This window comes from Rhinolophus ferrumequinum, chromosome 5 (genome assembly GCF_004115265.2).
Source record: "Rhinolophus ferrumequinum isolate MPI-CBG mRhiFer1 chromosome 5, mRhiFer1_v1.p, whole genome shotgun sequence".
Taxonomy (NCBI): domain Eukaryota; kingdom Metazoa; phylum Chordata; class Mammalia; order Chiroptera; family Rhinolophidae; genus Rhinolophus; species Rhinolophus ferrumequinum.
In genome coordinates this window covers 44,014,770-44,041,530 of record NC_046288.1, presented here as the reverse complement: position 1 = coordinate 44,041,530, position 26,761 = coordinate 44,014,770, and the positions used below count along the sequence as shown (strand labels likewise).

The 26,761-nt window shown below is 32.9% G+C and overlaps 2 protein-coding genes across 5 annotated transcripts in view; both read right to left on the bottom strand.

Annotated features, from left to right (window-relative positions):
- CCSER1 (coiled-coil serine rich protein 1) overlaps positions 1–26,761 on the bottom strand; it is a 1,122,560-nt gene that overhangs the window by 829,734 nt on the left and 266,065 nt on the right. The window lies entirely within an intron of this gene.
- LOC117022573 (astrocytic phosphoprotein PEA-15-like) overlaps positions 1–26,761 on the bottom strand; it is a 115,254-nt gene that overhangs the window by 87,600 nt on the left and 893 nt on the right. The gene's annotated exons all lie outside the window — the stretch shown is intronic.

Here is a 26,761-nt window from a genome sequence, read left to right as displayed (position 1 = left end):
CTTTGTCCTAAGGATCAATTGTGGTCCCTTCCATGTTAGACCATTTCCTCCCTTGGTAAACCAGATTTCCTCAAGGAATTCTTCTCACAGCAATTATTTTCTTTCTCTCTCTCAAACCATCACTTTTTCTCCTTTTACTTTATTACTTGGCAGCAGCATTCAAACATGCTTTAAAAAATCTCTTTTATCCAATTTCTCCCTCTAGCTAATGCTCTATTTTTCTATTTCACTTTACCAAAAAACAAAACGAAATGAAACGAAACAAAACAAAACCAACCAACAAACAAAAAAACTGGTTGAAAGAGTTTCCTGTACTCACAAACTCCAATTCCTCTTGGTCCATTCGCTTTGAACTCATTCTAACAGCACTTCAGTCTTTACCTCATCACTAAAACTGCTGTTTGTAAAGTAGCTAGTAACTTACATCTTTATGTTACTCTACCTCTCACCAATATTTGACACAGTTGATTACACTCCCATGCTAGAAACACTTGCCTGCTTCACTTCCAGGACATCACTCCTGGTTTTCTTTGCTCTCATTGGCTACTCCTTCAGTATGACTCAGGTTTTTCATCTCCTATACTTCCTCAAATCATCTTTCCCTCATCGTTGGAACAGGAATCTTCCATTGGGTAAAAGGGGCATTAAAAAAAAAAATTGATTAACAACAGGAAGTGTGTGAAAAAGACAAGATCAACGTCTAGGACTTGCCATGTTATAACTTCTCATTTTTCTGTCTCATGTATGATTATGCCAACTGAAACATATGTTTAAAAGGTTAAAAAGAAAAGATAAAAAAAAAACAACAAAAAACAAAAAACAGTAGGTTCTCTAATTATCGTAAGTTTATGTGAAGGTAACTTGAAAGAGACCAATATCAACTACTAAGTATCAAAAAATTCGTTAAAATACATTTCCTCCTAGAACAAAAAAAAATACTTTCATCTAGTTTGGCTATTTAGAGACCATTTAATAATTTATTGATCTTAGTCTCAGTTCAAGGAAATCTAAAGAGCAATAATCACCTAAAAGAAGAGTAAGCATAAAGTTGTAAAATGTACAACAATATAGGCAATGGAATATTTTGCTGTATATCCCAAGATACAGTCATTCCGTTTCATTTATTTTTGCCTGCATTTCTTCTTTAAGAACTCCTTCAATATCATATATTAGGTTCCAATGTGAGTGAGCACATCTAAAGGAGAAATGTTTAAATTCTAACATACTGTGAGATTAATAAACCATGAAAATCTGACATTACTACAGATGCAGGGCATTGATTGCCTTTAGAAACAGATTTAATCTCTTTGTCCCATAAAAATTTAGTTATGATTTTTGAGATAGCAAGACAATTGCTAAGACAAAATTGTTTCTATACTCAATGTACATATTAATAGTCATAAGATTAATACTTAGTTCTACAAAGCATAGATTTTAAATATTCAAGTACAGCAGGTCCTTGAATAACATCATTTTGTTCAATGTCATTTTATTCTAATGGTGATGAGGTGCCATGGGTGCTTAACTCTTGTTTATATCAATTAGCCTATGGTAAAATTGGTTTCATTTTATGTCAATTTGCTTAAAGTTTCAGAACCCATCAAGGACAATGAGTGAGGATTTACTTATGTTTACCTCTGTTAGGCTAGCCCACCCAGCTTTCAGTAATGAAGGTATCATAACTGTCCCTATATCATAAACCCTTAATTAACAGCATCCTGCTGTAATTTAGGATACAACTAAAAGTCATAAATGAGAAAAATACGTCAGGATATATTCATTGCAATAATGCCAGGTACAAAAATCAAGAAAGTAGTGGCCAGGAGGAAGACAAAACCAAAGATCAATCTCTAAAATTGCTCGTATTCAAAGGTTTGCTCTTTCAGATTAAAGATAGTGGTTGACTTGAGGCAAATCAAAATATACATAGTTTTGCAGTTAGGGGAAAAAATAATCCCTCGTTTCACTCAATAGAGTTCTCTTATATCTGACATAGTTGGTGAATGACGGGAAATTTAAGGCAGCTATTAAAAAAACATAAATATATATATATATACACATATGTATGTGTGTGTGTATATATATATATATACCCGTATATATATACACATATATACATATATATACATATATGTACATATACATATATACATATGTGTATATATGTACATATATACATATATACATACATATATATGTGTGTGTGTATGTATATATACACACACACGTACACACCCACACACACACACATACAGTACATTATTCTTGGTATTATTTGATGTTTACTCCAGCCGGGTGCCATAGAGACTTAATAATTATCAGATGAATCTCTGCCCTTCATATATCTAAATCTTCCAGAAAGGCAATTTGGAGTAAAGGTTGTACTTTTGTTAGATATTAAAGGATATAACTAGTTGTTGTATGCTGTAACAAAAGTGTATCGCTATTACACATCTTTTCACATGCACAAACACACCATACACTCATGCACATACATATAAGTAATATGTAATGTTAAAAATGAATAACTCCCAAAGTCTTCCATAACTGGGACTTTGCACTTTGCAGAGGTTAATTATTTGAATTTATTAAATACATATAAACGTATACACACACACACATACATATATACATGCACATACACATATATACGTATATAGATATGAGTATATATAATAAAATATTTTAAAATGCAAACTTTCTTTTAAAAGCAATACATTGATTCAATATATGCTAACGTTTTATAAGATTGTTTAGTAAACATCAAGAAAACATACTTCAAATTAGTTATGGTATTTGACAATAGACAATCAACTGCTAAAATAAAGTTATTTCTACAGTCAATGAGGATAAGTGTCTAATTATGTTAAATCAGTTCTGTTTTAAAAATATGAGAATATTAATTATAATTAGGCAAGGTTATCCAGCTACTAGTAATGGAAGTGTAAAATTATTTCCATTACATCCGATACTATAGTGGAACTAATTCATGAGGAAAACATTTAAGAAATAATTGACACCAATATCTAATCACCATCCCCAACATGTCTCACCAATATAATAAAGCTCAGACTAAATAATTTTCAATAGGAAGATACAAGAAACATTTAGCTTATGCTCCTTGCTTGAGGGAGGGCAGGACCAAGGATATACTGCAGAGAAAGTTTAGATTTCCTCTGTAGAGAAAAGATCTAAATGCTTTGATATGTAGGGGGAAAAGAGTTAAAATGAGCAAGACAGTCCAGTGAATTTCATCTAGAATAAATATATATATATATATACATATTATATATATATATATATATATGTATATATATATATATATATATAAAGTCTAACAAAAGAAAAAAAAAAGCCCAGAAAAACAACAACTTCAATTTTAATAAACAAGATTGTTAAATAATATTTATAAGGTATAGATCTATAAGATATAGAGAAGACAGGATAGATAGATGATAAATGATAGATAGAGAGGAAGAGATCAAAATACAGAAAAAATAGACTGGCCAAATCTCGTTCCTTCTTTATTAGATTCCACAATTTTCTCTTTTTTGACAGACAATTTTCAGTGTCCTCCACTATAATAAATTTTCCTTAATTCCTAAAATTATTTTATACCCATTACCTTTCCAGTAGCTCAATCCTAAAGATAATCAATTAAATATATTAAACACCAACAACACAAAATGAAATGAAATCCACACGAGTTAACATATAAGTTTTTATACAGACTCATTGTATTGTCTATTACATTTATTCCATTTTTATTTTCAGGGTTCATTTTGTATTTATGCTTAAGAAAGTTACCTTATATCTATGTAAAATAAAGTTGGCTATCTTTCTTTTTTCCTCTATGAGTTGTCAAATGTTTGTTATAAGAAAAGGGAAATCATATTTTAAAAGCAGGTTTTCTATGAAAACAAAGTTGGCAAAAATAAAGATAACCCTAATTAACTGAAGATTAGCCTTTACATTAGCTCTTGTTTTTCAGTTAGAGGTCCTGAAAATAATCGGCCAGATGGAGGAACAGTTATACCTTGATAGGAAAAGAGGGCAATAGATATACACAGAAATATATTTTATCTCTTTCTCTTTTTTGGGAGGGGTAAGGGGGAAATATGTAGCAATTCTCCATAAAGAAAAAATAAACTAAAATCTCAGAGATTAATAAATACAGCTTGAAATTAGATAAAGGGAAATTTTTCTTCAAGTGATGTTTACACAGTATAAAATCCTCTACCTTTCCTGATCATTTGCCCCTTTCTTTCATTTATGTATTTTATTACCTTAATTTTTTTCTATTTTTAAGGGACAAAGAAAAGAATCAAGGAATAAAATGGTACAACTTACAACATGTCTAATTCTTTTTTTTTCCGCTTTGTTCTGAGCCATTATGTTTTTTATTGCTTTGGGATACAGGAAAGAGACAATCGCTACTGTTTTAGCAAATGGCAATCAGTGTAAAAACCAAAACTAGTGTGTTCTTTCATGCTTGGATTTAAATTCTATATACAAATGCACATTCCTTCATGCTTCATTTAATTCTTCAATTTTCCTTTTTAAATGTCAAAATTGTGCATAAAACACATGCAGTCAAATCATGAAATAACTACTTAAAGATTTTATTTCAGTGACAAGAAAATTGGAAAGAGAGTGTATCAACCAAACCTGTCCTTCTACCTACTAGAAACAGAATCAAATCACATATCTGTATACAAACTACATAAGAATAGCTAATTCCAAAACGAGAGGCAACTTTAGTGAAATATAGAATACAGAATATAAAGGGAATTGAGCATTGCTTGTTATTTTTTCAGAGTTAATATTTAAACTCTGAGAAATATTTAATTTACATGAATTAAAAATTCTTTGGATTGAAATGTAAGCCAAGCACAATGGTACTTAGTAAAGCTAAAAAATCACAATTAAGAAAAATATAAGTATTTTTTATTTTACTTAATGTTCTTTCACTGGAATTTTGTTTATGATTAAAACAATTTTTTTCTAAATTCTCTTTTTTATAGCCATAAATCAACTAACTAGAAGAATATTCTTGATAAATGTTGTTTTCTAACAATCACCGGCTTTCTTTAGATCAATGCTATGTTTTTAGGAATAATCTCTTTCTACATGCAGGTAACCTACAGACTCATAAAGAAGACTAGAAAGGTCAGTACCTTGCATTATGTACTCATATTCTAATTCAACACAGACTAAACAACTACTCATTTTAGGTGTGAGCAAGGCATGGGGGTGGGTGGGCGGAGGGTGGAAATTGAATAAAACAGCCCTTTGTTTCTAAAGACTCATGGAAGTGAAATTACAGGACAAAGTTATAAGTGCTACTATACAGCTAAGGTCAGTGCTCTGGAAGCAGAGAAGGAAAGCAATCCTACCCAGAGGATTAAAAAATGACTAAGGAACACTAATTGGAGCTCTCAATAAAAATGTATGAGGGTATAGCACTTGCATGAAACTTTGTCACCATTTTAGAGAAGGGAGGCTCAGAGAAGTCAATTAATTTGCTGGAATTTCAATTAATTTCATTATGTCATAGTATGAAAACAACATCCATCCTTGTAATATTATCGTAAGAATTTAAAAAATGCCTTTCATCATGCCTGATGCCCCTCCCCCCTCAAAAATTCAGCAGACATTAGTTACCGTTATTGTATCTTAATTGATTGTTATGTTCAATATTGGATGACTGTTATATGGTTTAAATTAACCATATTATACTATAATGACTATAGAACACATCTTATATTTTTCTCCTTTCTCCAACTCTATATTTGAGATCTGTACATCTGTCTCTATTTCCATCGTCTATATGTAAACAGATGCATGCATACATACATACATACATACATATAGACTCTATCTATAAAGATATACAAGGTCTACCAATTAAGTTCACAAACTTACTGGAACGATGCTGCTAACCTTTTTTTTTGATATCAGAGGGATTATTCATTATGAATTTGTATCAATGGCACAAACAGTTAACCGAGTTTACTATTTGGAAGTGCTGAAAAGGCTGTGTGAAAAAATTAGACAACCTGAACTTTTTGCTAACAATTCATGGCTCTTGCATCACGACAATGCACCAACTTACATGGCACTATCTGTGAGGGAGTTTTTAGCCAGAAAATCAATAACTGTATCAGAATACCCTCCTTACTCAACTGAACTGGTCCCAAATGACTTCTTTCTTTACCCAAAGATAAAGGAAATATTGAAAGGAAGGCATTTTTATGACATTCAGGACTTCAAGGGTAATACGACAACAACTCTGATGGCCATTCCAGAAAAAGAGTTTCAAAATCACTCTAATGGACTATGTGCCGGTGTCTATGCATAGCTTCCCAAATGTAGTACTTTGAAGGTGACTGTAGTGATATTCAGTGATGAGGTATGCAGCACTTTTTCTAGGATGAGTTCACGAACTTAATTGTCTGACCTCGTATACATACGAACTACCCCAAATCACCAATGGACTCAGTCATTAACATTTATATTGAGAATTTTCTAAGTAAAAGCTTGAAATAAGTGAAACAGATAATGAAAATAGTGGTCAAGGGATACTATGATATAAATGATATAATTTTGCAATAGATGAAGAATAGAAGCTTTAAAAGATGAGTGTGCAAGGAGGGACATGTACAAATTAAGAAAAGTTTCTTTAAAACTAGAAAGATTTTGGGTGGCCTGGTAGTTCAGGTGGTTGGAGTGCTGTAATCCTAACTCTGAGGTCACAGGATTGATTCCCACATGGGCCAGTGAGCTGCGCCATCTATAGCTAAGATTGTGAACAAGGGCTCGGTCTAGAACTGGACGGCCTTGGGCAGCAGGCAACTGATTGCCTCAGCTTGGTGGAGTGCAAGGCTCATAATACCAGCATGGGCCAGGGAGCTGTGTCCTACACAACTATACTGAGAAAAAAGGGCTTGAACTGAAGTTGGGAGTGGGGAGGGTAACAAACAAACAAACAAACAAACAAACAAACAAACAAAAAACTCTAGAAAGATTCCTGCACAATCTCATGCTATATAGCAAGATGCCCATAGCTAAGATTGTAAAACTTAATCCATAGAAAACTAGACTTACTAAATGATGGCATGAGTACGAATTCTGAAACTTTCATAAAGAACCTTCACATGTATTCTAGATATCCACACAGAGATTCATGGCTATTACAAGAATGTATCAGATTATGGGAGCCTTCCTTCAAAATAAACTTCAATACGTTTGCATTCACAGGAACAAACATTATTTAAGTATGATTATAAGACTAAAAATATTTTTATAGTAAAATAAGTTATGTTATTGTTTCATTTTAATATATATTCAATTGAGCATTGATACAATTTAGAGAACAGATTTCTGGAAATCTTGACAGATATAAATCAAATTTTAAAAACAATATGGAAATTTTTCCCCTATATGCAAAGCTCCAGGATAAAGCACCCAGGGGAAAAAAGAATGAACACTTACGCTTTCACAACACTAATCCCATATTGAACAGGCATTTAAATACATGCATGGCAATGTTTGAGCACAAAATAATATTTCATGTGAGTAGTTCTAAACATGTTAGGCCTCATAGTAATATTTTTGTATATCCACACAACAGTGGAAGATAATTAATTGTATAAAGGAATAAAATCTTAAACTTGGAAAACTATGTATAGGTTTTATATTCTATAGGCAATCACATTCTAAATTAAAAATTATACTCCAGAAAGAAATTTTTGAGATGAGAATCGTTTTTCTTTAATTCTATTAGACCATACTATACAGCATTTAAGAATAAAAACTGACTAGAACTATTATTGCATACCTTTTTGTAAAACTGAAACAATTTTAGCAGAATATGTATTCAGCTCCTACGATGTGCAAAATCCTGAGCTACTTGGAGAACACAGACTTAAAAACTTTAAAAGTACTCATCTTCAGCTTTTAAAATATCACATTTTTTGTATAATTTCATGTGTTGTGAAATATTCTGCTTAACATATATAGTATGCAGATTCTTGTGCCTGAGACTGTTCAGACAAACTTAAGAAATTTTCTAAGGTAAATATGTAGTTCTTTTATTAGCTATTATCAGTAATTATAATAGTCAATAAAAAGTTGATAAATTTGGCAAATTTAAGTTGATTTCTGTAAAGCTGTTTAACTTGAATTTTTTTAAAAAATTAACTTTGGGTAAATTAATAAGGTATTATTTTATAAGAATACATAGATAAAAATATAACTGGAGGCTACCCATATCTCATTTGAAAGGGCCAAAAATATATTTAGAAAAATGTATTCTTAATTGTGTTCCTTCCATTTGCTAGGCTATTTTTAAAATAAGATTTGCAGTGTTCTCCCAAACAATACATGATAGGTTAGAAACATATGCCATGGAGGTGTATAACTTATATTTCTGAAATACTTGCATTTTTCAAAGTCATGTTTAGAGCAATATTTTCCATTGTTATTTCCCCATTATGAATGCAGAATAGCAGCTCAACTATCATAGAAAGTGTTAAAATGCACCTAAAGGGCAACCTGGCTGTTATAAACAATGAAAAGCAAAAACAAAAGAAAAAAGTGTAGAGTCAGATTAGAAGCAATTATTCTTAAGTCAAAGGACACAATTTACTTGCTAAAATATAATTCTCTAAATTTGTAGTGGCTATGACTGACCCCTGAATTAACACAGACTCATTTTACATCAACAGGCATTAAAATCATTAATTACCAGGATCTAGGATTTTTATGTTGTTTAATTCAAGTATGCAATAACTAGCACGTACCCAACATTCTATTATTATGATATTTTTTATCTTTTCCAAATGAAATTCATATGAATATCAAATGCACTCATCATCAGCAAGAACAAAATGATTTAAAAATGAGCTTTTAATGAAGGTCAGGTAAGGTACAAAGGAATGAATTCCTCTCAATTTGTAACTTTTTTTCTTTTTGTACTGGTCTCTATGAAGAAACAACTATTTTACCTATAAAATTTTAAAAAATGAAAACACTTCATAAAGTTACACACTATACTTGTTTGTCCCATGCATTCTTTTTTAAAACTGAGCTATAATTGACACGTAACAGTAGTGTCAGGTGTACAACATAATGATTTAATATTTGTATATATTGTAAAATGATACCACAATAAGTCTAGTTAATAGCCATCACTATACATAGTTACACATATTTCTTTTGTCTTTGCCATATTATATTATTGACATAATTTTATTTTTGGTTTGTTTGCTCTTAGGAATACTCTGATATGCTTTTCCCCTTTTCCCCCAATTATTGTCACTATACATTTTACTTATAAATTCATAAATCTCTGAAACAATGCAGGGCTGCTATCAATTTTCTATGATTAGTCTGATTGTAAAAGTCATATAACACATTCTTTCCAAAATATGTCTGCACATTTTATGATAAAAGCCTATCTTTATTGATTTATTTTTTGCTTGCTTGTTTGGTTTGTTGATTGCTTTTTTTTCAAATCCACATTTATCTACGAGTATGTTCTAATACTATTTCCAGATGACATCAACATAAATTAAAACAAAAGATCTGAAGCAAGTATACAGACCTTCTTTTACTCTAATTTACTTTTCCCCTGGTATGTAAATCATGCATACCTGTTCATTTTAGAACATGGTAAATAATTCAAACACAGACCAAGTATATGGGGCTTCAAAACAATAGGAGGGAGCAGCAATTCAGAATTCACAGACATGTTTGCTAGTACGAAATAGAAAGGGAAGGAAGAGGATTAATGTGACCTTTGAACACCAGGCTCTTTATTGATTACAAACTGAAAAAGGTCCAAAACGGTGACTGCAATAGAAAAAAGCCTTTAACAGGAAAGGGATTATTCATGCAGTACTTTTGTGTTTTTCTTATTTTTACTGGTGTTTGTGAAATTGCAAATTTTGAAATATTTCTTACAAATGTCTATTTGGCCCCACCATGTTTCTGGTTTTCCATGAAATGAAGTTGTCTTTAGCTGCTTTCTGAATTAACCCCAAAGGAAGTACAACTGATGGCTAGGTCATAGCAAAACAGTCCTAATATTCCTTTTAGAGAATGACCTGAAACCTCACGATATGATGGAACATGAAAACTCGTGGTTTCATCAATCCTTTTTCTTGCTTATAGCTGTCAGTAAGATCTTACAAAAGTTCTGCTGCTGCTGGGTTTATGACATTATTTGGATTAGTTTGTTAGAAACAGGATTCAAACAACTTTAGCATGGTCAGCACTGGTTTTCAAAAAATCATACATAAATATATGGGGTGAAAAAAATAAAGGCCAGTCCATTGCATAATGTGCATATATCAACATGAAACTACAGCCAAGTGCAAAAACCAAGAAATAAGCCTGTAAAGGGAAATAAAAAGTTAGATTCAAGCACTATGAAATGGATGTGCCAAATGTCATCACACATGCACAATTTTTGCTAAGTCAACAGACAAATCTAAATAGACAGTAAATGGGCAAAATTGAAGTAGTTGAGAGGGCAATATTTGATGCTTAGAGACACGAAATAAATTTCCTGGCAGTTCTTGAGTAGCAAGCAGGTGTTTTTTCACTAGGGCATTCAGTAGACATATATTTAGTACCTGTACCTTGCACCTAATAGGCACGGAAAACACAGTACCAAATTAGCATTGTGTAAGTAGGACATAGATTCAGCCATACGGTAATAAGGCATTAAAATCTTACACTGATATGTATATTTCATAGCTAATTTTATTTTTAGAAACATAGGACTTATGCATTGATAAAGGATTTCTTAACAATTAATTATGGTTTAAATAGTTATTATGCAATCATTGACTCATCGCAGACTCTTGAAAACTCATCATTAGTTTAATACAATGCAAATTGTAAAAAAAAAAATTAAATAGAAATTTAGGAGAAAATAATGCCTAATTTAATCTTTGGATTGATTTATATTTCTACTTAAAGACCTTAAGTAATACTACCATTTATTTACTACATGTGACCAATAAAACAAAGAAATATTTGTAAATATCTAACACACATATAAAATTTTTTATCTATTTTAATTATTTTTGTGATGTGAATATGAAGACTTTTAAAAACATGAGGCATAATATTGTTTTATAGAAAACTTTAATCCTTTAATACAGAATAGAGAAGACAGAATTTTCATCATCTAAAGTTTATTGCACCTGTCTACAATGAAATAAAATTAGACCAGACAATTTTTGATGGAATAATATCACCAAGTCATTGATTTGAAATGAAGGAAGAAAAGCTTCATAACTTTTATTTCAATCCTGTGTCATATTACCAGGTTTTATGAGTATGTTCTCAACATAAACCTTATATAAAATGTTAGTATTCTGAATACAAAAAGACCTTTGAAATTGATGGTGTTTTGGCTTTTTAGAAAACTTTTTAAGATAATTAAAATACACATTAAGTTTCAACTATAGCAAGTACATTAAAACTCAAGGATGGTATATGTGCTAGATATCCTTTTTTCTTCCCTCCCCACCCCAACACTTATTATAAAAAGAGTACATTATCTGACTCATTTTGAGTTTGGACTTATCCATGTAGCCAGAAGAATGTGGGGAAGAAGTGCCAGAATGCTAGTTTTTAATGCATCCTTTAAGAGACATTTCATGATTCCAGCCCATCCTCTTGTACCCCAACAAGAAGAGAATTCCCTGAGTAGCTGCAGATGCCAGATGAGGAGACAGGTATACCAGACCTGAATCTAACCCTTAGCCAAAGCCAAGTTAAGCTGCTTTAGCTGATTTCAGACAGCAAAGCAGAACCACAGTTGATTCTAAAACCAATGATCTCTGAGATGTGCGGTTAGTTCTACAACATTAGTGCAGGAAACCTGACTAATACAGTAATCTGTATTTTTCTCTAGCTTTGAACTGATTTTTCTCTAGTCTACTTACACATTATACATATTTGTGTTGTGCTATTTCTAATCTGTTGTGGAATGCAGCAAGACTAAACGAAAAATGCTACATTTTAAAGTAAGCATTATCTTTCATGATTAAACAATCCATTGCTATAAAAATACTATAAAAGTTACCCCAAATAGTTTGTAAAAGCCAATTAAGATAACATTTGAAAAAAATTCTGGGCTACAGTAGATGGATAATGTGCTGTCATTCTTAGTCATGAGGAGGATGTAATAAAAAAAATTTAAAAAAGACAACTCTTCATTTGCACAACTCATAGGTGAATATACATTGATGGCTCTTGCATGCTTGGTCTTCCTAGTATAACATAGAAATTCTCTCACAGTTAAATATAAACAGTCCTCTCTTTGCATGGTATCGTTTTAACTGAAACTCACACATAATCAGAACCATGACCTCACTTTTGAGTGGTTCCGTGGTAACAGAAATTTGATCAAAGTAAGGACACAATTCCAGTATGCATGGGTTTCAGTTAACATGGTGTCCTGCAAAAAAAGAACTGCCAGTATTGTTCAACATTTTTCAGTTAGCAAAAAATAACTTTTCAATATTACTTTTATTTTTATCATTTCAATATTGTTGCCTTAGAATCCAATATAAATAATGATTCTTATTAGTCTTTTTCACAATTCTACATATTTTATAACTTTTACCCTCTTCGGGGTTTCTGTACTTAGTTCCAATCTATTTCAAGGAACATGCTGATTGATTCAACTTAGTTATGTTTGACTAAAATGATCAATACATTCATTTAAAGCTTAATTAAGAGACCTCATAAAAATTTGGAAAAGTGGAAGTTAGTCACACCTCAGTTTTTGAGTACGAATCAATTCTGAGATAGAATCCTCCCATCATTTATAAATAATGAAATGTAGGAAGCCTATTGATAAATTTATTGCTTTCAATTCCATTTCAGTCTGTGTGGATCAACACTCTATGTTGAATGCATTTGTCATAAATTCCAACTCCTCGATACAATACTACTGAGAGAAATAACTTCAAGTATGGATTTTCTATTTTCTACATTTTAATAAATCTGTCACAAATCATTTTCTGTTAAGTACACAGTGATTCTTTGATGCTTTTCAAACTGTTCTTCAATAGCTCTGTAACTATCACCATAGAAACAGAGTACATTCTATGAAGCTTCTTTAATTGTCGTATCTTCAAGTGGAATCTATCATGCTTTTATTGAGTCACTCTGGACCTATGTTATCAAAATTGTATTCCAGCAGTATTGTTAAAGTTACATCATGAAATAAAGTTCCATTTATTCTTTGAGAGGTTTCTGTTTATTTATAAACTCTGAGCAGATAACATATTAAAACACTTTTGCAAGACATTATTTGAATGAATCGCTTCCCTGAGGAAAATAAAAAAGTGAATTTTTATTTAATTTTAATGGCAGAGCATCTTTCAGCAGTAAAAGCAAAGGGGTTCGATTATCCCATTGTATTCCACAGTTTCAGGGGTCTGACAATTATAGAAATATCTGCTTATAATCTAGAACCCCAAATTGAATAATTGTGTGGGTCTTTTGTTTGAAGTCTTGGATCCTCAACTCTACCTTTATCAAACTCATCTCTCCCCTATACTTAGAACTGTCATTAAAAATAAATATTATGACATAAGCTATAAATCAGTATTCATTTGTGTCAATATGATTACATGCTAATTTCTTTTTAATTTTTAAGTAGCCATGTAAAACTTAGTGGGCATCTTTTAGCTCAAATATAATTAATTCTATAATGAGGTATTATTTATTTGGGGAAATGATTTATATATTTACTGGAATGAAATACATTGACATCTGTAATTTCAGGCACTCAGTTTCCAACCAGAATGAAGTGAAATAGATGTTACGGCAGCTAAGCAGTAAATACCTATTAGATGGATAAATGTTAATTTCTAAAATAAGTAGGCAAAAGTAGCAAGTCTTAATAAGGTAACCAATTTGGGAAATCAGCACCAATCTGGCCATTATCAGTGGCCATGTTAGTCCAATTAAATTCACAACAATATTAAGCCTTTAAGTTGCTGTAATTTTTAAAGCATCTCTATCTAATCATGACAACCCTTTGCTAGGTTAATGGATATTAACTATTTCAACCAGAGGTGACAGGGCTCAAAAACGTAAGCAACTTTCCAAACATAGAATCCAGTTATCCAAAATTGGAGAGGGGGTAGTACACCACGTTAGGGTTCATACAAATAGTTACAAGAGGTGAATAGAATCCCACCAGTATACAAGATAAGAGAAGAATTATAGGCAACGTAAACAATACACATTCAAGCCTTGAGTAAAAGGAGGAAGTATGTATTAGAGAACTGAAAGCCAATGTTAGGGCAGAGGAATAGGGAACTGGCCTGTGATAGGTGAAGGGGGATAGACAATTCAAGACCCTGAAAGACATGATATTTATTTATTTTTTAACTTGACTCTAAGAGCAATGGTCTTGAGGAGATTTCATTTTTGAAAGAGATCTCTGAGTTGTGAAGACTAGAATAAAGGAGGGGCAAGGAAAAAATGTGGAATTCTACTTTGGAAGTAACTGAAATCGGCTGAAACTTGGTATCAAGAACTGTCCTTGGTTTCTGGAATGAACAATTAGTGGATGGTAAAACCACTTATTAGAGAGCTAATCCTTGAGGAGTAACAGGTCTCAGAATAATGTCTTTGTCTTATCGTTTGTTTAAGCTGGGGATGGTTGATTGGCAAGAAATTCACTATTAGCCATATTGAGTTAATGATGCTTATGTTACACCCCAGGAGAGAAGACGAGTAAAATGTTGAATATGTGGAACTAGAAAGTCTAGCTTGGAAATACAAATCTCCTAGGATAGGCTCTTGGAATCTGTGTGTTTAATCATTGCTTTAGTAAACACCATCACCTTGGCATCTTCAATAGATGGCATTTGGGATCCTCTGTACCAACATATAAATTATCTTTCTCAGAGTTCTCCACACTTTGTGTGTGTGTGTGTGTGTGTGTGTGTGTGTGTGTGTGTGTGTGTGTGTGTTAAAATATAACTGATATAAACTTTACAATTCTAACCATTTTAAAATAATGTAGTTGGATGGCATCACGTAGAGTCACATTGTTGTGCAATCATTAGCACCACCCATCTCCAGACCTCTTTCATTTTCTCAGACTGAAACTCCATACCCATTAAACAACAATCCCTCATCCCACTTTCCCCCATATCCTAGAAACCACCATTCTACTCTCTGTCTCTATGAATTTGACTACTCTAAGTACCTCATATAAGTAGAATCAAACAGTATTTGCCCAATGGTGATGGCTTATTTCATTTAGCAAATTGTCTCTAAGGCCCATCCATGTTGTAGCAAGTGTCAGTGTTTCTTTCCCTTTTAAGGCTTAATAATATTCCGTTTTATGTATATATCATATTTTGTTTATCCATTCATCTGTCAATGGACACCTAGGTTGCTTCCATCTATTAGCTATTGTGAATAATGCTGCTGTGAACATGGGTGTACAAATTTCTGTTAGAGTCCCTTTTTTTTTTCAGTTTTTCTGGGTGTATACATAGAAGTGGAATTGCCAGATCGTATAATTATTCTATGTTTAATTCTTTGAAGAACCACTCTACTATTTACCACAGCAGCTGCATCATTTTTCCACACTTTCTTTTTTTTAAAAAAAGGGGATATCTATCTGTATCTATATATATTTCTATCTCTATCTCTATCTATATCTCTATTTCTATCTCTATCTCTATGTCATCACTGAAAACAATGAAAGTGTTGTCTTTCTGGCCTGTTGTTGAAGTCTTGCAGCTTACCAACAACTGTGGGATATAAAACTGAAATGCAGCTGATCTTGTTTGAAATAGATTCTGTAGATTGGAAGAGATTTTAAAGATCACTGGGTCCCATTACCTCAATGATCCCTAAAGTCACCTGCATCAGTCATACAAGACAGTTTTATAAAACTTTCAGTGACAAGAAGCCTGCTACATCCATTGACTATTATAAAATCCAGCTTTATACCATAATCTATCTTTGTACGTGTCCTGATAGGTCTTCATCATGCCTTTTAGATCCACACAAAATCTTGAACGTGACATTATTTCTGGTCCCAAATTACAGAGAAAATACTAAGCTGAATTCTGTAAACAAGTAAAAATCATTCAATAACTACATTTTTAAAAGAGTAAATCTCTAAATTCTTTTCACAATACCTTATCTAATGTACTGTATTATGGCATCTCTTAAAGCATATGACATTTTACATGGATACATTGATTGGACAGAACATCTTGTTTTTTACGTTTTTTTTTGTTTGTTTTTTACAAACTTACACTATCTCTCTAAATTGATATGTTCCTCCTTATTCCTTGACAAAACATGTAATTTTAACATTATTGATATGAACTTAATAAAAGTTATGTTCCAAAGAAATGTAAAGAAAACAGAAACTACAGACACACAAAAAAAGTGTTAAAAGTAGCTAGTAAAATGAATGACACTAAGTAGGACAGAAGCATTAAAAACAAAAAACAAACAAACCACAACAAAAAACAGTTTTCTTTTCTTCTTGGCTCATTTGAGTAGAAATATATGCACAAATGGAGAGGTACTGATTGATTGTGATAATCAACAGTGAAGAATTTTGTTACTTAAGTCCTATTTATTCTGTTGATTTGCAAATGCTAATTATTTTTTGCATTATTGGTTTACAATGACATTCATATTTTTTAGGTTGCAAAAGCCTATAAAAAGAACTATGGAAAAAAGAATGATTGCTTAGCATGTCAGGTTCGACATTTAGCAATTAAAATAATTGCAAAGAAAGTATAACTTATTATTTTTTTAAAGGGTCATCTTGGACAAGTTGCTTAATCTGTGTACCTTGGTTTCCTTAGGTGTAATAACCTGGGGATGATTATGGCACATAGCAAAGTTAGGAGGATTAAATGAGTTAATATTTATAAAGCTTAGAATAGTGCATGACACTTAATACGAACTATGTAAGTGCTGTCGAATAAACAAATATATTATTTAAAATAATATATTTATAAATTCAACAACTAATCCAGTGCCTACAATGTATAATATTTTGTCAAGCACCAGAGATTAAAAAACAAAAAGATTGATAAAAATATTTATCTTCAAATACTACCTGTTTTCAGTGTCTTCTGAGAACACTGAAAACACAGAGTGACAGCACAGAGTATAATCAAATTATATTTTTGTGTAATAAGTGCCATAATAGAAGTGTTCAAATATTATAGGAGTGCATGGAAGTCAATTAGTCTACAAGTACATCGATTTTTCCATCAGTCGTGATGATCCATTAATTCAGCGAGATTTGAGAATATTAATGTGTTTATTATACATTACTCTAAAAGAGCAACAAAGAAAAGTAGGCTCCTTCACAATTTACGATATGCTTTCCTAAACTCTTACTCCTTAGAATTTCTCTGTGAAGTCTTTACTGTCAATGTTTATTTTACAGAGAACTATGGTTTAGAAATACAAACAGCCTTGTTCTGTCCCAGATGTGGGAGTCAGGTTTCCAGACTCCTAGTTCAGAGATCTTTCTTTCAATCTATATGATGAAATTACTGTTTGAATTCAATGTGACATCTTCAAATATTAGTAATTCAGATATGTACTATGTTAATATTGAAATATTAATAGTGGCTATGCATTAACCAAACCTAAACTTTATTTTCAAATTGATAGTAACAGACAACTATCATGGTTGATTTTTTCTAAATCAAAGGTTATGCATTTTACTTAGAAAATAATAGAGTCTCCAGTAATTTTTAAGTACCCACTAGTTATTATGCAAGTATTAGAGAAGATTTTAAAAGGCAATATTTATATAAAAGACAGTCAAATCTAGCAGATGAAAAAAAAAATATTTCCTTAAGAAATAAGCAGATAATCACATGTTCTAAATAGGAAAATCTAAAAGCAGAAATTCCATGAAACATCACATATTTTTATAGACCTCTTCCCCTATCCCCAACTTCTTCATACAAGAGATAATAAATCAGCTATTTTTTATAGTTTTTTTCTTTGTGCCCAAAATTATTCTACCTGCTTTACATTTAAACATTAAATACTTAAAACAATTTTATGAAGCAGGTGCTATTTGCCTTATCAATGAGGACACATGATTGCAATAAAATTAATAATACGCTGTACACATCTTCCAGCTGCTAAGCAGAGTTTTGTTAGATTTCAAAGCTTTTAATTTTTCTACTAGTCTATCTGCCCTGGAAGGGAAAAAACAGGAATTTAATACTGGGTAATATAACATTTATAGTGTTATTAAATGATTTGTGCTATGTTCTACATTTGTTGTAGAATAAATTGAAATGAAATATTTCATTTATCTGAAAATAAAAATTTTCCATGAATGGTGTCAGCAGGGGCCATTGGAAGCTGGTACCACACATTTTACCTTTGCATACGAGCTACCTTCACAACAATGCTGATGTACTTGCAGGCTTTTTCAGCAGTCTGATAAATTGTATTTATGTTACACTATAAAGAGTAGAACGGTACTGTACCACACTGGTGAACTGACACACTGCAGTCATCTTATTAGGGCTGTCCAAACTCATCTGAAAAATATCATTAGTGTGTTCAATGTACAAAGAAGGATTGTCAAACTAGATGCAAATCTTACAACAGGATTTCTTGACTTGACAGGTTGTCTGCACAAGGGACGCGATATTATGACTCACTAAGGAGCAATAAACAGCAGAGAGAAAATAACAACCCTCAATCAAGGGGAGTGGTTTCTCTGGAGATTTTTATTTACTTATTTGGTATTAAAATCCTCTGGACACATGAAGTCTGAAAACGATCACCTTTCTCGAGTCTTTTTTTTTTAATTTAATAAACCAGTGACTGATGAGACCACATATTCCAATAGGTGATTAGATACTATGAAACACAGAAGAATCCTCTCACAATGGCTATCAATTGATATTGCATAATTAATCAAACAGCTAGCTTTCCCCTCTTTCCTTCCTACCATGGGCTTCTTCCGGCATAATCAGGCCAGAGGGTGAATGTCCCAGCCGGCCCTCTAAGGTCTGCCCAACCCAGCCCCTTGGGTCATGGGTAGTACAGCCCAGAGGGCTGGACTCAGGGCCATTGAGCCAGGACCTCCCAGAATGATGGGTGCTGGAGGTATAAGCTCCTGTTGACGGGGAACCTTTAGCTCTTTGGAACTCTTACTTTGGGGCAAAAGGCACAGCCAGAGAAAACACATAACTCAATTCTTTCCAATGCAGAATCCAAGGCAAGAATCTTGACTGCCTAGATCTAAGGATGGTGGTACTCAGGGACAGATGTGTGTTTTGTGAAGCCTGACGTTTAAAAGTCCAGAGGTGTCATTTAAAAAAAAATAATAATAACACATTAATAAGCAAAAGAAAGAATACCAGGACCCTGTCTAGGGCCTTGTGAAGGGCCCGGGTGCAAGTGAGGTCCCTGAAACTTAAGCGTCCTCAGCCTCACAGTAAACGTGTTCTTGCCACAGGGTGGAAGGTAGAGGGAAGGTGTTCTCAGTTTGCCATAGTATTTTAAGGAGGTTTTACTTCTCTCTAGAGCCTAGCAAATGGACACACAAGTGGTGTCTTCAATTCCCTTATCCTTGGTGGATGGACATCCTACCATTTGCCTCAATTTCCTGAGTCTCCTTGTGCTCCAGTTAGTTCACAAAAAACAATATGGCCTTCCTGACCAGCTCTGGGAATTCAAGATGGCGCTGCTTTCACAGCTGGTGAGCCCATCGTCACCTTCTAGATTTTCGGGACAGGTGTCAGATTCTAGTCTGTGGTCTCCTTCAGTTTTCTCGGGCATAACTCAGTATCTGTCCACTGTGTTCCAACTGCAGAGAACACACGAGAAACTCTCTGAATGAGTCCCTTGACGACCCTTCATTACTCGGCTTGAGATTAGAAAGTGATGCCTTGGAACTCTAACTCCCCCTCCAAAAGCTGTCGGGAGGCTCACATTTAGGCAACAGCTTTCTCCACAGGAGTCTCTTCACTTAACTCCTCTGACAGCTGTTTCTACTCTTGAATTGACCAAAAGCATAAAACAGGTACCATTTCTTTTCACAACCTGGATGGCAAGAAGGCTGTTTCATGTTCATAATAGGATCCTGATATTTAATGTATTCATGTCTCAATTTGTTTATTTTTCCAAATAAAAATCCTGTACATTAAAAGTCACAATTTGTTAAAAGATATCCCACAAATGGAAGAAAGCTTTGCACATAGCAGTTCAAGTTTATTAATCAGAATATACAAAAAACTTGTCCAAATAAATACGAAGGAAGACAAATCCCCAATAAAGAAATGGACAAAAGCTATGACAGGTAATTGATGGAACAGTAAACACAAGTGTCCAATAAACATTTGCAAAGAGGCTCAACAACACTAGAAATACGTCAAAGTAAATCAAAACCACAAACAGATGTGGGTTCACACCCACAAGATTTGCAAAAGTATAAAGCCTCACAAGGCTAAGTGTGGGCAAGGGTATGAACAGCGAGGCCTCCTGGGGAAGGTTTAGCCCTCTGTTAAATTGAAAGAGGTACCTGCCTTACGATCCTACCCTCTCACCTCCAGAGAAACCTCACACCAGTTCCAGGAGCCTATAAGTATTCACAGCAAAATTGTTTGTAAAGCAAACACTTCAGCCATGTATATATCCACTGACAGGATGTGAGATAAACACATTTTGATAAAATTATACAATGGAATATTATACACCAATAAAAATAACTAAACTAGAGTTGTAAGTTAAACATTTACCAGCACACGGCTGGGTGGCGGTTGTGCCTCCTGGATACCTAAGGCCTGTGGTGGGGAGGAGGGAGCTGACTGACCCTGACCAATCCCAGGACAAGAACTAGGACCTTTGTGAAATTATCTAGGGAAGTGGATTTGTGCTGAAATTGAAGGAGAGTTTTCTAACAGGCCAGGCTGGCGAAGTTCAGAAGACACTTTGTTCTAAGGGAATGAGCTGCCTGTAGTTGGAGGTATGCAAGAAAAGGTTGAGCAGCTTTGTAGGCAGTGTAACAAGCATTGGATATCAGTAGTGTAGGGGTGGAGTTGGATAAATATGGTCTGTATGACCCCTCTTCCATACCCAGAGGCCCTGTGGCTCTGTGATTCAGTAACTTTGCAAATGTGGTCAAATGAGGAAAGGACTGAATGAATAATCCAACTGTGATACATCCACGTGATGCAACAGTGCTCACTAATGAAAGAGCATGGACCGCGTGGCACATGCACAAACATAAATGAGTCTCAAAAACATGTTTAGTGAAAAAAGCCTTGCACAAGAGGCCACAAAATATGTGATTCCATTTATGTCATGCCTCAGTTTCCGATATTTTTTTTAAATAGAAAGGGAGAGTTTTAAGGCACCAAGTGATAGAGAGTAAACGAAAGCTAGAGACCAAGTATAGAATAAAAGTAAAGAATTATAAGAATTCACATAAGGACCTAAGAGGAATTTACTTATATTCATTTATTCATTTTCAGTGAGAATCAATGGCAATGATTCAGAAAGGAATTCTGCGTAAAGCTCATTTATATATACAGTCCCACTTATATAGTTCCATTGATAATATTCAATATAAATTAAAATAATATAAAAAGCCTCCCTTGACTAAACTATTACTAATTCAAAATAACATGTTGGATTGTCACAATATTACATTATTTTATCATAATTACAATAAAAATACACATATTTCTTCTCATTGCAAGTGCTTGGTAATATAAATTTTAATTTAATAACTATATTTAATTACCCTAGGTTCTGAAATATGCACTGACTCAATTCTCTTCACATTTCATCATCTCTAATGCCAGCACCCTAGTCCAAGCTACTGTCAACAATCAACTAAATGGTCTTATTACAGACAGACACTCAATCCATCCTTCATTGTGTGGTGTGCTGGTAAATAAAGTTAACCACCAGCTCTCTGGGAGAGGCAAAAGCCTGATTTGTAAGATTTGCCAATTACTATCATGTAAATACATCCACTGGGGCTAATTTCAAGCTTCCGAGTAAGATTACTGAACTTGTATTTGGGAAGAAATGGTCACAAATTAGCTCTCTGAGGCCAGCTTCATCACACCAGTGCCCTCACCACACCCAATTTGTTTTCTGTAAGAACCCAGGTTGCAGTTTTCAAAAGATCACGTCACTTGGGGCCTGGTTAAAAACATATTTTTGGCTTATTTTTACTTCTCTCAGCCTTCTTTTAATTTGTCCCTGCTCGCAGCCTTCACAGAGTATTGAACAAGCTGTTATCTTCGCTGGTAAATTCTTCCTTTGCTTTTTCACTGACATCCTTGGCTATGTTAAAGCTGCCCTACACTATGTCCTTATAATACAATATACCTGTACCTTACAGCCACTGTCACATCTTTAACCTTGATGCAACCAATCAATTAATATGTGTCTCCCTGACGACACTCAAATTTATGAGAGACAGTACTTGGCACTTCCAACTTCAAATCCCCAGCCCTGAGCACACTGCCAAGAACAAAGCAAATACTCAAGAATTACCTGGTTTTGATGGATTAAACTAGTGAATAAATGTGTACCTGAAAGCATAAATAAATATGTTCCCCTGAAATTTGTCAAGGGTTTGAGATTAGCTGATAAGAGGAGTCTTTGATGTGTCTCCAGTATAGCTAGAGTTTGTGTAACAACTTCAGAGATGACATTAGAGAGTACTTAAAATTTTCAAAACTTAATATACAGTATTCATGCAGATAAAAGTCAAGAAAAACAGATAACAGAATTTTTAACGTGTGTTAAGTATCCCCTAAGAATAAAATAAGTTAGTTTTAGCCATTCTTAAAAATATGACATTATTTTTATGATTGCATCTATGCCCTTTCAAAAGCAGCTCAATGAACCTTTTTGATGTCAACAAAATTATGCGCTACAAGGAGGCCTTGAACCTGGACTGAATGACAGCAGGTTTAGTTAATGCATCATTTCCACAAATTGAAACAATAAAATTAAATCTCTTAGGAAGTTTGGGTCTCTCTATGTAAAATAAAATAAAAACATGGAAATGGGCAAAGAAGTAATAGAATGATTTCTCCCTTATATACACTTCTGTATTTCTAAATTTACAATGGCCACGAAATCCCTTCATTTCAAATATTGATTTATGGTATGTACAAACAGAGCAAGTTCATTTCAACAAATATATGTCCAATAAAAGCACAGAATAGAACCCAAAACTAATTATGGAAGGGGTTTCTTCATTCTCTTCAGACTTTGAATCATTAGTGCTCATTAGCACATAACTGTGATTTGAGAAATGGATAGGTTTGAGTAACATGCTGCGTGTGGCTGGATAGGTGGACATATTTTTAATATTGTGATTTTATAGATTTATACATTTTTGTGCTCAAAGCTTTCTCCAGCGTAGATCTCAAAATTCTACGCTCATGACCAAATAATTGAAAACTGTGTACTCTTTTTGGATCACAAACTTTTTTTCTCTTTTTCTAGCAAATGTATCCTTTCCAAGGTATTCTGAGCTACCTATCAGACTATACTAAAAATAAAGTAAAATCCACACCTTTGCTTTGTGAATTACGACGAACTTTAGATATATCAACAAGAGAAAAGCTCTCTAGAGCTCCTCCTATCGTACTCAGAATGCAACTTTCCTTCCTAAAAGATTTGGATATTTTATCCCTATCACTTGCTATGCTGAAAAATGTATACTTCATTCCCAATAGGAATCTATAATTCCTACTTCTTTCCCCATTGAAAATGTTTAAAAACTGATAAATACATAAGAATATTTAAAAACAAACTGTCAAAATTAGAATATTTATCACCAGACTATGACTAAAAGTTTGTAAGAAAATATTTCAGTCATAAAATAATTTTTATAGTCTAAAATTACATATCAATACAATGGTATAATTAAGACCAATATCCTGGGTTTATTTTCATAACTTTATTCTGATACATTGGTAAACCTGACGTACCTTTATAAACAATCATATGCCTAAATCAAAATCTGTACCTTATATAAACAATGTCTGTTGCCTTTATACTGTGATTTGTCTCTTACACACAGGTTTTAACTCTTTTCCTACATTATAAAATCCTTGAAAATACATTTTTTTCCATATTCTTTCTTATGGATTTTCTAATGCACTCTGAAGCTCATATACTGAGATCATTGCAATTCTTTTTAGCAAGAGATTTGCTGAGTTCTGAATTGCATGATTCTACAAGTCCTATGTTTCAAAGATTCAATGGTTTAAAAATTTATCACATGAAGCCTATAAAATTAAATTGAAAATTTTTCTTAAAGAAATAATTCCATCCTGAATTTAAAGGAATTATTAGGTATCCAAAGACTGTGCCTCAACTTACAGCATTCTAATATCTTTGTATTATATTGGAGAGTTATTATTTTTCCTAATGAGAAATCCAAAACATACAAAACTGATACCATATAGGGTTTTGGTAACTCCATTTATAAAAATGTGATATGATTAGACCCAATATATCTGTTGTAAAAAAAGAAAAATTAAAATTTTTTGTATATTCTTGCTGTCCTATTGTGTCTCAGGCATTGCACTGTAAGGTAGATAAAGAAACTTCCATATTATAAAGAAGCAAACTATGGTTAAGAATGTTTCTAAAAAGCTAGCCCACAGCCTGAATTCCTAACCACCCAAAAGGGTGGTTGATCCAGTACTTCTCAATAGTACAGCTGGATCAAATAATATGAAATAAAATTAAGTAGGTGAAAAATGATTTAAAACAAGAAGTAAAGTCACACATAACTCTATTTTAATGTAGTATTTTAATGTCTATAGTTAAAACATAATAAGAATTCTGACTTAGAAATAATGGTGATTATATTACTACCTATATTGAATGTCCATTGTTTTGACATCCAAGCATTAATTCCTGCTTCTTACATCAACATCACCCATATTTCAAGTGTGGAATCATCTTTCCCCTGTCATCTTCACCTATGCGCCAGAGTTTGTCAGGTAATGTGGCTCCAGCCAATCATATTAAATTCTCCAGGGCATAGTGATTGCTTTAGCACAGTCATGTCAAGCAAGCTAAGCTAGTCAAAGTCAGTGACACTCAAATCGACATTTTGTCCATTTGTTTCTTTGTTTGTTTTGATTACAGGGAAAGAGAAATGATCTCCTTACACTGGATTTGTTGAAAACATAAAAGTCCATCCCAGTAGCTGCTGAATGCAGTAATGTCACCATTAGAGGAACCTCCCTGAAAAATGGAAACTACAGATAGGAAAGCAGAGCAAGGAGATGCAGATGGAGAGAATAACATTTTATGACATTATTTGAGTACAAGACTCAACCATATTTGAAGAAATTTCAACTTCTATACTTTTTAATCACATGAGCCAAGAACAACAGCCACCCTTAATGTTTCTGAAACCAATATGCATTGGAGCTTCTCTCATTAGCAAACGAGAGTTTTGAATTAATCATTATGTTTTTGCATTTATACTGTGTTCTTGCCATATATTCATTCACACCTATCATTTAATTCTCAAAATATCAATATGAGGTATGGAGGGCATATGTGATCTCCATTTGATAGATGATCACTATTTGAATGGCTTCATTAAGATCAAAATTGAATAAATATGTTAGAAAAACTACTTTTTATTTTTTTTAAATATGAGATGTATATGCCTTCCTGGTCAGCTCAAATTGTAAGAAGAATGTAACAGAGACATTAATCAAGTAATCAAGAGCTAACCGAATATGAGATGCGAGGGAGAAAACATGTGGAGATTTGGAAAAAAAGAGAAAAATAATGGTGGCTTTATATAAACGTAGAAGTCAGAAAGAATCAAAAGTTTAAGAGGGCTAGAGGAATCGTTAATTTGGTTTTAAACACACTTAGTATAAGATTCTGGGAGGACACCTAGCTAGACAATTCAGGTCAGCAACTTTAAATATTAGACGTGCATTCAGAAAAGACTTCAGGAGAAGAATATATATCTGTAAATGATCAACAGTGTTGACAGTTGAAGCTATGGAAGGGACCACATAAGTAATACTTTTAGGGTTCTTTTTTTAGATTTCAGGTCCTTTACCAATTTAACATCACATAATACTCACAATGACCCAATAATGATGGTGATATCACACAAATTAATAGATGAGGAAAGGGAAGCACGGAGTTTAACTGTCCCAATTTTCATCTAATATGTAGCAGAGTTAAGATTTTAGCCAACATATTCCTGACTCAAAAAAACAAAAACAATAACAAAACCTAAATGAATGAATGAGTGATATTGTTGAGAAATAGTGCTTAAACAAGAAACGCAGAGGAGTATCAGAGTGGACATAGGGTAACTGGAAGAAAAGAGACAGCCAGTTAATAAATGCTGTCTGCTTTAATACATATCTCATAAAAAAATGAAGAAGATTGAATATTTATGAAGTAGATAAAGACTAGAAAAAAAAACACAGTTTATGTAAGGAAATAACAGTATTCGCCAGTGTTGAACAGGGTCATTGAAAGATAATTAAAATAATTAAAGATCCAATTACAAATATATAGATAACTTATGTAAACTCATATATATACATATATATACATATATATATGTATATATATATATATATATATATATAAAATATATATCAGGAAAATACATATGAGTTTTCAAATATAACTCAATTGGTATATATGAGCTGTAATGTTCCTCCTATTA